Raw genomic sequence first — 16,667 nt, forward strand, 5'->3', positions numbered from 1 at the left:
GTCAATACACTCTGTACTGAGGTGGTGGTGTAAAGTCTGTTTGATGTCCGTTCAGAATGATTCGGGCATTTGCATTCTCACAAACCGCTCACAGCTCTACCAGCCGAGGCAGTGAAGCTAGTATTGTTTTTTTCCTTGTGAGTATGTGTGTGTGTCATCATGGTACAACTTGCAGTTGGAGACTACAGTATAGCCCGAGCTACCCTAGAGGAAGTTAAGAATTTGGCCAGGTGTTCATCTCTTTGTCTGCTTGCCTCATTTGACCATATGGCTGAGGTTATCCCATTACAAGACATTCTCTAGATTTTCAGTAAGTATTTTAAATTGGATTGTGTGTGTGAGTGATAGAGATAAGAAGAGTTTTTTGTTGTGGCCCACAAGACAATAGTTATATTCATCCTGTGGTTTTTCATTCATTACTAACAGGACCAGTATGGATCTTTATGTTCTCACTATGTTCTGCATGCTGTTATTGTGTGTGTGATTGGTACAAGGTCACACTTCAGCATTTCTGTGCTGACACACACACACACACACACACACACACACACACACACACACACACACACACACACACACACACACACACACACACACACACACACACACACACACACACACACACACACACACACACACACACACACACACACACACACACACACACACACACACACCTGTGGTGTACTCTCTGATCATGTGACTAGCTGTCATGGTAACTGTCACCAAGCACAGTGATTGATCAAAGGGTTACGTGACAGAAGGGGGAGAACAAACATACACTCCCTGTCAATCTGTTTAATGCACACATACAGTACGGAGGATGACAGGGTGGAACAACAGGCCATAAGAAAACTATTTAATTGTAATGTTACATGTTTGTGCTCAGTAGGAAAACTGTTCATGGTATGTTTTAGTCATGCTAGGGACTAGAATCTAGGGATGGAAATATTCATCGGGTTTTTTTTGGCATGACATTTTACTGCTCACACCAACAGATGAATCCATATTTCCGGTCACATGAACATCCAACCAACCTACCACCTGACCACATACAAAATGTTCAAACTATAGTACATATTGTTGAATGGACCTCTGAAAATCAGCCCAACTCAAAAAGGAAATTAATGTATACAAAATATTATCAGTATTACCAGTTTTCTCAACACCGTCTTCTTTATCTACCACCTGCCTTTAGCAGCACCTGTAACTTTAAGAATGGTGATGGTCCTGCTTAAATGCACCTCGAGATCGTAGTTAATTACTTCCCCGAAGTTATCATGTACATAACCTTGAGCCCTCAAAGTAAAAGCAGCATGTTTTCAGAGCGGGCGCCTCTTCAGGACTTTAGCATTGAGTGCAGGACACCTGCTTATTGGCAGGGCGAAATACCATTACACAATAATTGCAATTACCGAGGCTTGAAAATAAGTTCCAGGTTGGGTTTGGTACATAAAGCCAGAGCCAATGTTTAGATCTGTGTAGAAAGCTGTGTTGATTTAACCTGTTAAGCCCGAAGGTCCCCGCCGGCGGGGACCCTGTTTTTTTTTTTCACGACACTGTGTCTCAGGGTATCTTAATATTTAAAAACCTATTAATGTGTTATACCAGATTAACGAGAAGAATCTCAGCTAACTGACTATACGAACCATTTTTACCAAAACAAAACACAAGTCTCACAAGAAGCGTTAGCATTAGCCCTTAGCTAAAACGGGCAGATGCTACTTCCGGTGCTAACTAGCAAAAACGATCTTTAAAACTTAATATGTTCTGCACAAACTACATATCATCTGAAAGCTGATACTCCACAGATTATTTTGTTATAAGTATCATCACTGTAGGACACAAACTCACTGAGATATCAGCCAGAACAGAGAAGAAAAAAAACAACTGTTTTCAAAACCATAACAATAATTATGTCTTACCGTTGCTGTTTTGTGATCAAAGCTTGTGTTCAAGGGAATAACAACGCTGCTTAAGGTTAATCCAATGTCTATTAGTCACTTTAGAATTGTTCCTGATAATCTATCATTACATTCATGGCAGCAGAGTAGGTAAAAAGTTTCGCAGTCCCGAGCTAATGCTGTCTCACGTGCTGTTTACGCAAACCTCTCTCTACTTGACGTAAGTGTTTAGCGGGACTTACTAACTGTCACTCGATTATATTGGCTCTAACGGTTCAGAAAAGGTGTCAATCACCCAAATCGACCAATGGGTTCCAAAGATATGATCCTGCGTAGTATAAACTACGCCCGCTCCGGCTTCATTACGCATTACGCAGCCAGAAGGGAGAGCTTCACCACCGAGCAGGTGCTAGAGATGCTAGCTGACGATAGCTCATACCAGATGACTTGTCGTCGGATGATGAAGATCTCCTCCAGCCAGACCTGGATCCGGACAGTAGTGACTCGGATGTTGAACTTCCACCACGGGAAAGGAATGTAATCTCTCTGTTTTTATATATTACTTATGTGTTTGGTGGAACTGCGTCACCGTGCTAGCTTAGCCAAGAAGCTACAGGAATGATTAGGCAAAATGCTAAATAGTGTTACTTGTCTTTTTGGAGTTACATTTTCTAAATGAATGGCCAGTGAATGAATATATACATGTGTTTACTTATTTATTTGGTGTAATATTATTCATTTATAGTCCAATATTATCCTTTTTATATATTACTTTTGTGTTTGGTGGAACTGCATCACAGTGTTAGCCTAGCCAAGAAGCTACAGGAATGATTAGGCAAAATGCTAAATAGTGTTACTTGTCTTTTTGGATTTACATTTTCTAAATGAATGGCCAGTGAATGAATATACATGTGTTTACTTATTTATTTGGTGTAATATTATTCATTTATAGTCTAATATTATCCTATAAGTATAAGCCAGTGAATTAATCTAATCTCTTTGTTTTTCCACATTTGTTAGATGAGGAGTGACCCCAGCAGGACAAAGCCACACACCCAGAAGACTTTTAGGGAGCAGCTTGCTGCAGAATTGTTGGAGTTTGCTGAAGGCCCTGCTGAAGGCCCTGCACCTCCACCACCCCCACCCCCTCCTCCACCATTACATTACATTACATTACATTGCATTTAGCTGACGCTTTTATCCAAAGCGACTTACAATAAGTACATTCGACCAGGAAGACACAACCTTGAAGAAAACAGAATCATATAAGTACATCAGGTTTCATAGAGCCAAAAGATTTCAAGTGCTACTCAACTGGCTTTAGATAAGCCAGTCCTTTATAAGTATATAAGTGCTTTGTTAATAGTTATATCGCTCGAAGTGGAGTCGAAAGAGATGAGTTTTCAGTCTGCGCTTGAAGATGTGCAAGCTATCTGCTGTCCTGATGTCAATGGGGAGCTCATTCCACCATCTTGGAGCCAGGATAGCAAACCCACGTGTTTTTGCCGATGGGAACTTGGGTCCCCCTCGCAGCGAGGGCGCAGCGAGTCGTTTGGCTGATGCAGAGCGTAGTGCACGCGCTGGGGTGTGCGGTTTAACCATGTCCTGGATGTACGAAGGGCCAGATCCATTCGCAGCATGGTAAGCAAGTACCAGTGTCTTGAAGTGGATTCTAGCAGTTACCGGAAGCCAGTGAAGGGAGCGGAGGAGCGGAGTGGTGTGGGAAAATTTAGGAAGGTTGAAGACCAGACGAGCCGCTGCATTCTGGATGAGCTGCAGAGGTCGGATGGCACATGCAGGTAGACCAGCCAGGAGGGAGTTGCAGTAGTCTAGGCGTGAGATGACGAGAGCCTGGACCAGAACCTGCGTCGCTTTCTGTGTCAGCTGGGGATGTATCCTCCTGATGTTGTAAAGCGTGTATCTGCAGCAACGGGTTGTAGCAGCTATGTTTGCAGTGAAGGACAGGTTGTTATCTAGGGTCACAACCAGATTCCTTGCAGTCTGAGTCGGGGAAACAACTGAGGTGCCGATGTTGATTGTTAGGTCAAGAGTGGGATAATCTTTTCCCGGAAGGAAGAGCAGCTCAGTCTTGTCAAGGTTGAGCTTGAGGTGATGAGCAGACATCCACTGAGAGATGTCAGCTAGACAAGCAGAGATGCGTGCGACGACCTGGGTCTCTGAGCGGGGAAAGGACAGAATTAATTGGGTGTCGTCAGCGTAGCAGTGGTATGAAAAACCATGCGGGCTAATGACTGATCCGAGTGAGTTTGTGTACAGGGAGAAGAGGAGGGGACCAAGAACAGAGCCCTGAGGGACCCCTGTAGTTAATTGACAAGGGTGGGACTCAGACCCTCTCCAAGTCACCCTGTAGGTACGGTCTTTCAGATATGAGGTGAGGAGGGAAAGTGCAGAGCCTGAAACTCCAAGTTTTTGGAGAGTGCGAAGGAGGATCTGATGATTCACCGTGTCGAATGCAGCAGACAGGTCCAACAGGATGATGACAGAGGAGAGGGATGCAGTTTTGGCAGTGTGCAGTTCCTCCGTGACAGCAATGAGAGCAGTTTATGTGGAGTGACCTGCCTTGAAACCAGACTGGTGCGGATCCAGAAGGTTATTCTGATGGAGATAACAGGAGAGTTGTTTAAAGACAGCGCGTTCAAGTGATTTAGACAGGAACGGGAGGAGAGAGACAGGCCTGTAGTTTATAATATCAGACGGGTTGAGAGTAGGTTTCTTTAGGAGAGGGTTTACTCTTGCCTCCTTGAGACTGTTTGGAAAGTGACCAGAAGTTAGAGAAGTGTTGATGAAATGGGTGAGAAACGGTAGAATATCAGGAGCGATAGTCTGAAGGAGGTTTGAAGGGATAGGGTCCAGAGGACAGGTGGTAGGGCGGGCAGAGGTAATGAGGGTAAGAACCTCACTTGGAGAGAGAGGGGAAAAGGAGGTTAGTGTGTTGGTGGAAGGAGGGTCTGGTGACCCAGCGGTGAGTAAAGGTGAGTCAGAAAAAGAAGAGCGAATATCATCAACCTTTTTTTCAAAGTGGGTAACAAAGTCGCTTGACAGAAGTGAGGAGGGGGGAGGGGCTTTTGGAGGGTCCAAGAGGGTGGAGAAGATGGAGAATAGTTTTTTAGGATTGGAATAGGAAGATTGGATCTTATCTTGAAAGAAAGTGCTTTTTGCCTGAGAGATCGAAGCAGAGAAAGAGGAGAGGAGAGCCTGATAGGTTAGGAGGTCGTCACGGTGTTTGGATTTCCACCGTTTCCGCTCTGCTGCCCTAAGGACGGTTCTATTAGCACGCAGTGCGTCATTTAGCCAGGGAGCAGGAGGGGACTGACGAGCCTGCCGAGATGTGAGAGGACAGAGAGAGTCCAGAGTGGATGAGAGAGTAGAGAGGAGAGTTTCTGCAGCAGAGTTTGAAGGCAGGAGTTGGAACGAGTCAGAGGAAGGGAGGGCTGAGATCACCGACGAGGCAAAGGTAGAGGGGGAGAGGGAACGAAGGTTACGGCGGACAAGTGCAGGATGAGAAGAGATTAGTTTGTTATGTTTGGAAAGGGGTAGAGAGAATGAAATGAAGAAGTGATCGGATGTGTGGAGTGGGTTTACAGAGAGGTTAGAAGTAGCGCAGTTCCTTGAGAATATGAGATCAAGGACATTGCCAGCTTTATGAGTCGGTGGGGATGGAGACAGTGAGAAAGCAAAGGCGGTTAACAGGGATGTTAGTTCGTCTATCTTCCCTGTCTGGAGGTTGAAGTCTCCGAGAAGTACAGCGGGAGGGCCAGTTTCAGGGATGTGTGAGAGGAGATTATCTAATTCCTCCAAGAAGTCCCCCAAGGCGCCTGGTGGACGGTAGAGAACAACAATGGTTAACTGTATAGGATGGGTTACTGTGACGGCATGGAATTCAAAGGTGGAAGGAGTGAAGTTAGGTAGCTTGAAGAGGGAAAAGCTCCATTTGGGAGAGAGCAGGAGACCAGTGCCACCTCCTCTGCCAGTTGGTCTGGGTGTATGGGAGAAGGAATATGCAGTGGAGAGAGCTGCTGGGGTGGATGTGTTGGATGGAGTAATCCAGGTCTCAGTGAGAGCAAGGAAATCCAGAGACTGCAGGGAGGCGTAGCCAGAGATGAAGTCAGCCTTAGGAACAGCTGACTGGCAATTCCACAGGCCACCTGAGACTAGATGTTAGATCTCAGTGGAGCATGTGGGATAGATGAGAGCAGGCCGGTTATATCGATTAGGAGATACACGGGGCCAGTGATAATTGCGAGAAGACACATGAACAGGAATGGAGAAAATACACATGATTATAGCATGAGGGGCTAGAAAACGAAACAAAAGAGAAATAAGACACCAGCTTAATCAGAGTAGGATTTGCCTCGTGACTCCCGTAGGACTCCAATGTCTTTGTCAGTCTTACTCCCATAGGACTCCAATGTCTTTGTCAGTCTTCGGCTGTCTGACGCTTAAGCTGACGCTCCAGGAAAGAGCTACCTAAAATGGATGCCTGATTGCTGAGTTCTCACAGCTGTAGGGCCACGCCCCTCTAATTAGTTAACTATCTACAGCTGATGGGCGACAATAGACTGGCCCTGCCTCTATTGTAATGCAGGCTTGAGTGCTGAGACCTGTGCAGCAGGTTTCGCCTGAGCAGATCTGAGATTTAAAATCTCTCAAAAGCGCCGTATTAGCTACAATAACTACAGAACAATTATACAGAGTAGAATAAATGAAACAGAGAAGTCTAATGAAACAAGAATATAACTTACAGTGGTTGCTGCGTCAATAGGTAAAATCTTCACCCGGTCCAGATGCACACTGAGTTCATCAGATTTTAAATGCGGTATTTAACTGCTTTTTTAGGTGAAAGATGACTAAGTCACGCTGTTGTACTTCACGCAATCAATAGACTGGCCCTGCCTCTATTGTAATGCAGGCTTGAGTGCTGAGACCTGTGCAGCAGGTTTCGCCTGAGCAGATCTGAGATTTAAAATCTCTCAAAAGTGCCGTATTAGCTACAATAACTACAGAACAATTATACAGAGTAGAATAAATGAAACAGAGAAGTCTAATTAAACAAGAATATAACTTACAGTGGTTGCTGCGACAATAGGTAAAATCTTCACCCGGTCCAGATGCACACTTGCACCACTCACATGCATGTCCGAGTATTATGGGGAAGATGCCACCAAGGTCAGGAAGAACTGCAGGAGGTGCCTAGATGCTGGACTCAAAAGGGTGAAGACACCTGTGTACTGCAGGAAGTGCCAGGTCCCTCTGTGCTTCACTGTCAAAAAGAACTGTTTCAGGGAGTGGCACGACCTAAATACTGGAACATTCAGGTAGGTATAAAGTTCAGGTAGGTATAATGTTTTGCGAGTGTTTATTTTAAAAAAAAATACTTATACTTAAATATTTGTTGTTTTTACAAACCTACAGTGTGGTTTTATTGTATAGTACATTGGTAAAATGTTTGTTTTTACATACCTATAGTGTGTTGGTAAAATGTTTGAAATAAATCTGCCCCAGTTGGAGTCAAATGTTACCTATGTTTCTGTTTTTTTTTATTGTGCAAGTACACCTACACACAATGACCTACAGTGTGGTTTTATTGTATAGTGCGTTGGTACAGTTACATACACACAGCTACACTTACACATACACACCTACACATACCCACACAGCTACACACACCTATACATACAGTACCCATACAGCTACACTTACACATACACACCTACACACACACACACACCTACACTTACACACACCTAGTACACACACTCACACACACCAAAAATATATATGTTTGAATTTTTTTTTTTTTTTTTTAAATATATATATATTATTTATTTTTTTGGGTGGAATGAATACCTATAGTGATTATTCAATGTAATACAATAATTGTTATAGTCTGGTACCTGAAAAAGGTCAAATGGCACTGATGGAACCAAATGTGCCCAAAGCTTATTCCGCCTGGACTTTATTTTCATAAACCTCTCTAAAAAGGGCAAATGTCACTTGTTTTGCCTCAATCTTGATACAGGGTACTTATTATATGTTATACTTTGGATTCCTAAAGCTTTTAGGCTACTAACCCATCATTCAAGGTTGGTCTTCACTATAAGTAATGGGTTTTCTTTAGGCGGAGACAGGAATTTACATTTTTTTGCTATGTTCCATCTGAATTTACTCTGACACAGAAAAATCGATATTGATTCTGACACTTCTACATCCAACTCACAGATGTAACCTTGCTTTGATAACAACAATTATTCATATAAACCTTTTAGAAGTGAAGTTATAGTCATTTGTTCTGGGAATGTCATTTTCGAGCCTGAAACCTGAAAAACAGGCTCGGGGTTTAACAGGTTAAAGCATGTATGAACTTAAAAATGCGAGATGGATACCTTTTTTTCCAATAAGAAATCCAGGTAGTTTGTTTTCGGGAAAGTCTATCTTTATCCAAGCCATAGTAGTGTGAGTCAAATAATAGAATTTCTTTGGATAAATCTGTACCAAAGCCTTATCACCTATTGTAAAAAATAGACTTACCAGATACCAACACATTGAATACAATGGCTGCTCCTACATGTTGTTATAACTGCTCATCTTTCTCAATCCAGGGTATAAACATCAGTTATGTTATTCAAAACTGACAACAAACAACAATTACTGGAACAAAATCACGTCGTGTTGGGGAACAAACTGCACATTTTGCAGCCATCCATCAATCAGGTGGCTATGCACAATGTATAGAGTTATGTAGGGCAAAGTCAATCTCTTTACATAGGATTATTCAGCATACAGCAAAAATATCTTGTTCATTTAATGAAATATTTTCAAGGAGGAAGTCATGTGTTCTCCAATAATATAATCTGTTTCCTATAATCATACATTTAGCTTTAAGGATGAAGCAGTCAGAAAGAAAATGTGTACTATTATGCAAGACAAAAACAATGAGTGTTTCCAAATCGTTTTAGAAGTATTTGTGGAAGAGCTGACTCATTTTAACCACATCATTACTGCAAACCACACTCCGCAGAGTTTTATTTACTCAAGAAACGAAGCTTGTGCGCACTTGAAATTGACTCCCAAAACATTCAGTCAACATCATTATAATTCATGTTCATTTTGTGGATCAAAGTTAAACTAACTAACCAGTTAAGCGGGAGTAATGATGAATTTGCATCTGTCAATCACCCATAAATAATGTAGAAATTCACCACTGCCTTCCACAAAAAATGTGCATCACATATTTTAGCAACTTGTTCATAAGGACATATACTATATGGTATACTTTATGCAGGCTAATGAATATTCCAGACATCTGTTTAGTGATTGTAATATGACAGTTCTATTGACGACATATGATAGCATGATACTGTAGACATGGATGTTTGTTTACATGTGCGTTAACAGTATGGTAACATTACTATGCTGAGAAACAAGAGGCAAAACTCCCCAAAGAAATGTCATAATAGAAAATATATAAAAGACACTTAAATGGATATGATTCACGCATGATTTATTAATGACAGGTGCATTCCAATACACACACTAACAATGATCAATGCACACACTCACAAACACATACAGTACAACTAACACAAAGTCTAAGTCTTTATCTAGAGACTGGATTACTGTATTCAGATCAGTGGCGAGCCGTGACTTTTATACATAGGCCCTCTGACCAGGGGCGGCGCCAGGGGGAGCTAGGGGGTGCGGAAGCACCCCCCAGGATTGCCAAAGCACCCCCTAAGCACCCCCAAGAAATATGTGTTTTTCTTTTTTTTCTCCAAAATTATTATTATTATTATTATTTTTATTAAATTAAATTAGAAATATTATTGATTACATCAATGCATATGTGAAACAAACAGATTTTTGACCAAAAACATAAAGCCAACACAGGTGATATGATTAGGCCAATGGCCAGCACCCATTCGATTTTTGACCTACCCATAGGCTAAATTACTTTGTGACACTTGAGTGACTTCCTGTTAGCTAGAGCGCCAGATGATTAGACAGCAAAGTGAAAAATTGATCGTTTTTTAGTCCTTAAACGTCCACGTGTGGACACTCAATCAAAATCACCTGAAAGCGAGAGGGATTCTGCACATAGGCCTCGTGAGTACAAGTTGTGTGTGTGTGTGTGTGTGTGTGTGTGTGTGTGTGTGTGTGTGTGTGTGTGTGTGTGTGTGTGTGTGTGTGTGTGTGTGTGTGTGTGTGTGTGTGTGTGTGTGTGTGTGTGTGTGTGTGTGTGTGTGTGTGTGTGTGTGTGTGTGTGTGTGTGTGTGTGTGTGTGTGTGTGTGTGTGTGGTGTGTGTGTGTGTGTGTGTGTGTGTGTGTGTGTGTGTGTGTGTGTGTGTGTGTGTGTGTGTGTGTGTGTGTGTGTGTGTGTGTGTGTGTGTGTGTGTGTGTGTGTGTGTGCGTGTGTGTGTGTGTGTGTGTGTGTGCGTGCGTGCTTGCCTCACGCACCAGTGGGTATCTACCGGAGATCGTTGTGGTTAGCATCTGGTGCTAGCTAGCCAAGCTAACGGATATAAGGAGCTTTTTCCACAAAAAGGTGGAGGGAGAACTCTCTCCTGTCAGACTGAGAGTCTCAGATAACCTCAGCTCAGGTGAAGTAAAGGACTCTCTCAGTGTTTAGATAGTTATATTTAGTCTAGTTGTCTCAGTGGGTCTCAAACGGTTTGTTTTAAAAGGGGAGTGATTTGTAAAATATCTATAAAGAAATAGAAAATCTGTTGACAGTTCTGTTTCATATGGGTGTCTGATGTATCCATAGATCTCTTAATGTTGCTCTCAAAGTGCACCAGATTGATGCTTTTAACTTCAATATTTAAAAAAAAAATCGCATGCCCCCGGACCCCCCTAGAGGAGGTGAGGACCCTCCTAGAGGAGGTGAGGTCTGCTCCTCACTTGTAAAAATAGCACTTTACCCCTGCCTATATGCCGTGAGCTGATTATCGAGCCTTCATTGTAACAGTCGCGGGTGCACTGTGTGTGCGTGTGGGGAGTGTTGCAGTAGAAAGTTCCACTGTAGCGCTGGTGCATTAATGGGAAACCCTAAATGTTTGAGCACCCTCTATGAAACGTCAAGCTACCCCACAGCACCCCCTAGAGAAAATCTCTGGCGCCGCCACTGCCTCTGACCCCCCTTCCCTCTAAAAAAAAAAAAGAAGAGATATTACGTCACAGCCTATACTTCAGCGGAATATCAAAACAGCGGCCCGGGGTGCAAAACGCATCAATGACAGCGACCCTCTACCACACAGAACAACACCATTTATATAAACACCTATCATGACAGGGCACCCACAGCCAAGTAACAATTACAAATGAATTAAGTCGGCACGGCGGCCCACATTGAAAATGACTTAGGCCTACCTTTGATATATCAAATCACTTAAACACAAAGTCCATCCTCCTGTCCTTTTGGATGAAGCACTTGCGGGTCATTCAGCTGTTCCTTTGCCACTCCAGTTTATCATTGTAACTCAATCTTGAAAATGACTCGGTTAATAATTTCGCAACGATGTCATCACTATCACTGAAGTGAGCCATCATGAACGAACTTATGCTAATTATAAATCTATCGATCATAAATCTATCGATCATAAATCTATCGTTTAGATTTATGATTCGAAAATAATAAAAGTATGGTAGACATGTGGATATTATCCGTCTGCACAAAACGTGCATTTATCTAAACTAAACAGGTTCGTTTTCCACAGACCTTATTTCGAGCTATTTTCCAAAATCCTCTGGAAAAATCTCATTGCTTTCTGTCGAGGGAATCCGAGCGAAGCTTACTTCCGGGTTTTAGGACGCGTCACTGCACCACTTGCATAGACCTCACAGCGGGCGGAACTTGTCATTAAGTCCGCGAAAATAAAGCCTGCCCATTTAGAGGGAAGATATGATTGGTCAATTGTACTGTCATTTGACATTACTCTCTCCTTGAGTTACTATAGTGGGCCCTCTCTGAATGCACAGAGGGACCAACAAGCTCTCCCGTCTTCACATAACTCGCAGAGACGGCATTTAACCCTTCACATTCCAACAGAAACTATAGGTTACTTACGTAACCCCAGTTCTCAGAGTAACATGAAGTGAGATGTCTCACTATGGGATGCGCCTCAACGCGTATGCAAACAGAAGCATCAATCTCATTACGCCAATCCTGATTGGCTGGTGATCTTGACGTCTACGTCAGGGAATCCACCCACCGTTTAAGTAGCTTGCGCTACGTTGCAGCGTCATTCAAAATAAGCACCTCTTCTCGCTTCGCCTTAGCAAGAAGGGCCGTCTGGTGAGACATCTCACTTCATGTTACTCTGAGAACTGGGGTTACGTAAGTAACCTATAGTTCTCATTCATAACACTCCGTTCGATGTCTCACTATGGGATATTGAAACTCCCGTATTGCTAGACATGCTTATCTCGGAAATCACCAAAACAACCAGAACTTAACAGGTAGAACCCTGTCTCAACACGGGGCCCAGCACTGCGCGGGCCACACTTGGAGCAGAGACATCTAGCCTGTAAAAGCGGACAAAAGTGGGCGGTGAGGACCAGCTCGCTGCTGCACAAATGTCTTGGATGGAAACACCCTTGAACAAAGCCCAGGATGTAGCCAGTCCACGAGTAGAATGAACACGCAGGCCGTTGGTGCCTGCAAACCCTGACTCGTATAAGCCAGAGCAATCACTTCCACAATCCAGTGGGAGAGCCGTTGCCTGGTAACGGGCTTGCCCTTATGATACAAAGAGTTGGTCATTGCATCGAAACTCTTTTGACCTGTCCATATAGGTGCGTAAAGCACGGACTGGGCACAGCAAATTTGGCCGCTGTTCCTCAGAGGAACACAGTGGCGGAGGAAATGCCTAAATGTCAATGGGGGTACATGAGCCAACCACCTTAGGTACAAAGGCAGGGTTGGGCTTCAGCAACACACTCGTTTTCCCCGGGGCAAACTGAGTGCATGAAGGATGTACAGAGAGCACATGAATGTCACTGACTCGCTTGGCAGATGCCAGAGCCAGTAACAGCACTGTTTTCAGTGACAGGTGTTTCATGTCAGCTTCTTCCAGGTGTTCAAATGGTGGTCGAGTGAACCCATCTAAAACCACTGCCAAGTCCCATAAGGGCACCAGTGACCTGGAAACAGGGAGGAGCCTGCGAGCCCCTTTCATAAAACGGCAGACCAAGGGATGTTGGCTAGCCGTCTTTCCCTCAAAGCCCACATGGCATGCAGCAATAGCAGCCAGGTACACTTTGATCGTAGAGAAAGCTCTGTGTTTATCAATCAGGTCCTGTAGAAATGATAGAATCACCCCGACAGGACATTGAAAAGAGATGTATCCTTTTTGAAGGCACCACTCTTCAAACACCCTCCACATACAGTCATAGAGGGACCTGGTGGAGGAAGCTCTTGCACTCTGAATAGTGTTTATCACCTTCTGAGGGAGTCCCACTGTATTCAGGTTATACCACTCACGGGCCAGGCCCATAGTGCCAAGCGCTCTGGGTGTGGGTGAAAAATCGTCCCCCCCGCCTGAGACAGTATGTTGCAGGCCAGTGTGGAGCTATTAGTATCAGTGTGTGGCGTTGTTCTCCCACTCTGGCCAGAGTTGGGGGTATCAAAGCCACGGGTGGGCACGCGTACAGAAGGACCGGAGGCCAAACGTGCGCGAGCGCGTCCACGACTAACGGTGCGTTTAAATCGCGCATTGAAAAGAACAGCTGACATTGAGCGTTTTCTTTTGATGCGAACAGATCCACCGCGGCCCGGCCGTAACGCACCCACAGCTGACTCACAATTATTGGATGTAGAGTCCAGTCTGCATATAGTGGTGCACCTCTGGACAGTAGATCTGCCCCGAGGTTCATCACTCCTGGTACGTGCGTCGCTCTCAGAGAGAGGAGACGTCCGCAGCTCCATAAGATCAGTTTGCGTGCCAGCATGTGTAACTGCAGAGAACGCAAACCCCCTTGGCGGTTTATATACGATATTGTGGTCATGTTGTCTGTCCTCACGAGGACATGATGTCCTCTGAGAAAAGGCAGAAAGCGTTTCAGGGTGAGGAACACCGCTAAAAGCTCCAGATAATTTATGTGTGACCGTTGGGGGTCTCTGCTCCAGAGACCCCTCACAGGTCGACCTTCGTATATAACCCCCCAGCCCGTCAGACATGCGTCTGTGGTGACCACCTTCCGCGATAGGACAGCACCCATAGGCACGCCCCGTACTAGAAAAGTCGGGTGCAGCCAGTGGCGCAGTGCCATTACGCATTTCATAGTGACCATCACTCTGCGCGCGCCATGACGCACGGGGTCCAGTCTGAGGGCAGCTACCCAGCGCTGAAACTCCCTCATGTGTAAGCGTCCCAGTCGTACCACCAGGATGGCTGACGCCATGAGCCCCAGTAACCGCAGACATGATCTGAAGAGAACATATTTGCGTGGCTGGAAATGAGCGAGGCAAGCCCTGAAGGCTTTCACTCTCTCTGCTGACAGGCGGGCTGTAAAGGGCACCGAATTCAGGCGTAGGCCCAGGAAGAGTACAGTCTGGGCTGGAGACAACATGCTCTTTTCTGTGTTTATTACGAAACCCAGGTCGAGCAGGTGTTTTACGAGGACATTCGTTTGCGTAATAGCCTCTTGCTCCGACTGTGCGAGAAGGAGCCAATCGTCCAGATAAGTTGCCAGGCAAATACCCTGTTGTCTTAACGGGGCTATCGCGGCTTCCGTACACCGTACAAACACTCGTGGGCTGAGAGACAGACCAAAGGGAAGTACTCTGTACTCGTAACAGACACCCTGAAAGGCGAACCTCAGATATTTCCTGTGTGGGTAATATACTGGGATGTGGAAATACGCGTCTTTCAGGTCGACTGATGTGAACCAATCGTTTTGGCGCACAAGACGCAACAGAGATGTGTGAGTAAGCATTCTGAATTTGTATCTTTTGAGATAATTATTTGTTCAGAGCCCTCAAATCTAGTACAGGCCGAATCCTGTTCCCTCCCCGTTTGGGAACGAGGAAATACTTGGAATAAAAGCCGCTCTGACTCTGTTCGGAGGGTATTATAGATATAGCCTTCTTGTCTAGTAGCGAGAGGATCTCTTGCTCTAGAATATGGGCCGACTCTCCCCGGGCTTGCAAATGCAGAATGCCCGAAAAGTGAGGGGGGGTGACAGCGAATTGGAGTCTGTAACCCTGTGTTATTGTCTTGAAAACCCAAGCAGAATCTGTGAGCATCCTCCACTTTTCGCTTCTCAAAGCGAGTGGAGATGTCACATCCCTGTCATCTGCCCTCTGTGTCTTTATTTGTTGTGTTATGGGGCCCTCTAGTGTCTGAACACGGTGGTACCCCAGGTTGACAACCCCGGTCGACATTGCGCATGCGCGTGGCGGTGATGCCTTCACAGCCGCGTCCATCGTCCGCCTTCTGAGAGAGGTAGCAGCCACTCTTAGAAGGGGGGTAGACGTCAGACTGTTTATTGTTTTTATTGTCTTTCTTTTCATTTGTATTGACTGCGCCCTTGGCTTTAAGCCTGGAAACGACCGTGGAAAATGATTTATTAAAAGACAATATTGATGACATGTGTTTTGTGTGACTTAAACGAGCAGCGGAGCTTGCTGTCGTTGATGTTAAGTCCATTTCCCTCATGGCGCGAACTTGAGGATGACGTTCTGACATCACTCGAGGCGGCGGGAAGATGGGGGCATGGTTGCACCCGGAAACACATGAACATCTAACACTGGAACGTGTTCTGGAGTTGGAGAACAGGGAACTTCCAGCTCTTTTATCGAGGAGAGGAGGCTGTCAGGCCACCCTCTTCTTCTTCTTCGTCTGGTGGCTGAAAGTCTGGGCCGGCTGTGCCTGAGCGGCTGCTGCCGGAACCGGAGACTTTCTTGGCCAGCCCGTCCTCGCCTCGTGTCTGGGCTGGAGACCCGGGGCGGGCTGTGGCCTCTGCTGTTTCGGGATCTTGAAACGGGCAGGACGTGAGGCAGCCTGAGCGAAGGAGTGCCGCGGGGCCGTTGAATGCGGCGGCTGGACCCTTCGGGGAAGACAAAGCTGGAGAGCCTCATCCTCCTTCTTTTTGGATTCACACCGCTGCTGCATCGAAGCTAGAGCGGAGCCAAATATGCCCTCGGGAACAATAGGCATGTCCAAGACGTCCTCTTTTTCCCGGTCTGGAAGGTTCGTCAGGGTAAGCCACCTGGCTCTCTCCTGTACCACCATTATCCCCAGTGCTTTGCCCATGGCTTGGACTGCACAGCGCTGCACACAGAGGCAAATGTCCGTGATCGCTGCGATTTCGTCCCACACGGCAGGCTCAGGTTTGACCGTCATGTCCTCGCAGGGCTCCGCCCTGGCGGACAAAGCTGCGGCTTTATAGGCTCGTTCGGTCATTGCTGACTGGAAGCGGCCTGCCTTTGCCGGTAGCGTGGGGTTCCTGCTTGGTGCCGAAGCCAGCCGCGGTTGGAGGTGGGCTGCCACCAGCGGCTCCATAGGCGGCATGCGGAGCAGGCCGAGCTTCTCCATGCCGTCACAGTCCAAAGAGGAGGCACCCTGGATTGGGGCCTTGTTGCTGAAAGGGCGGTCTCTCCACGAGACCGACACCTCGTCCAGCATCTCTGGAAAGACTGGGAGAAGCTGCTTCCTCATCCTCGCTGCTTGGGGCAAGTTCTTCCCCTCATAGCGAGATCTGGAGGTCTCCTTGGCCACTTCAGGCCAGGGTATGTCCAGCCTG

This window comes from Gymnodraco acuticeps, unplaced genomic scaffold (assembly GCF_902827175.1).
Source record: "Gymnodraco acuticeps unplaced genomic scaffold, fGymAcu1.1, whole genome shotgun sequence".
NCBI lineage: Eukaryota > Metazoa > Chordata > Actinopteri > Perciformes > Bathydraconidae > Gymnodraco > Gymnodraco acuticeps.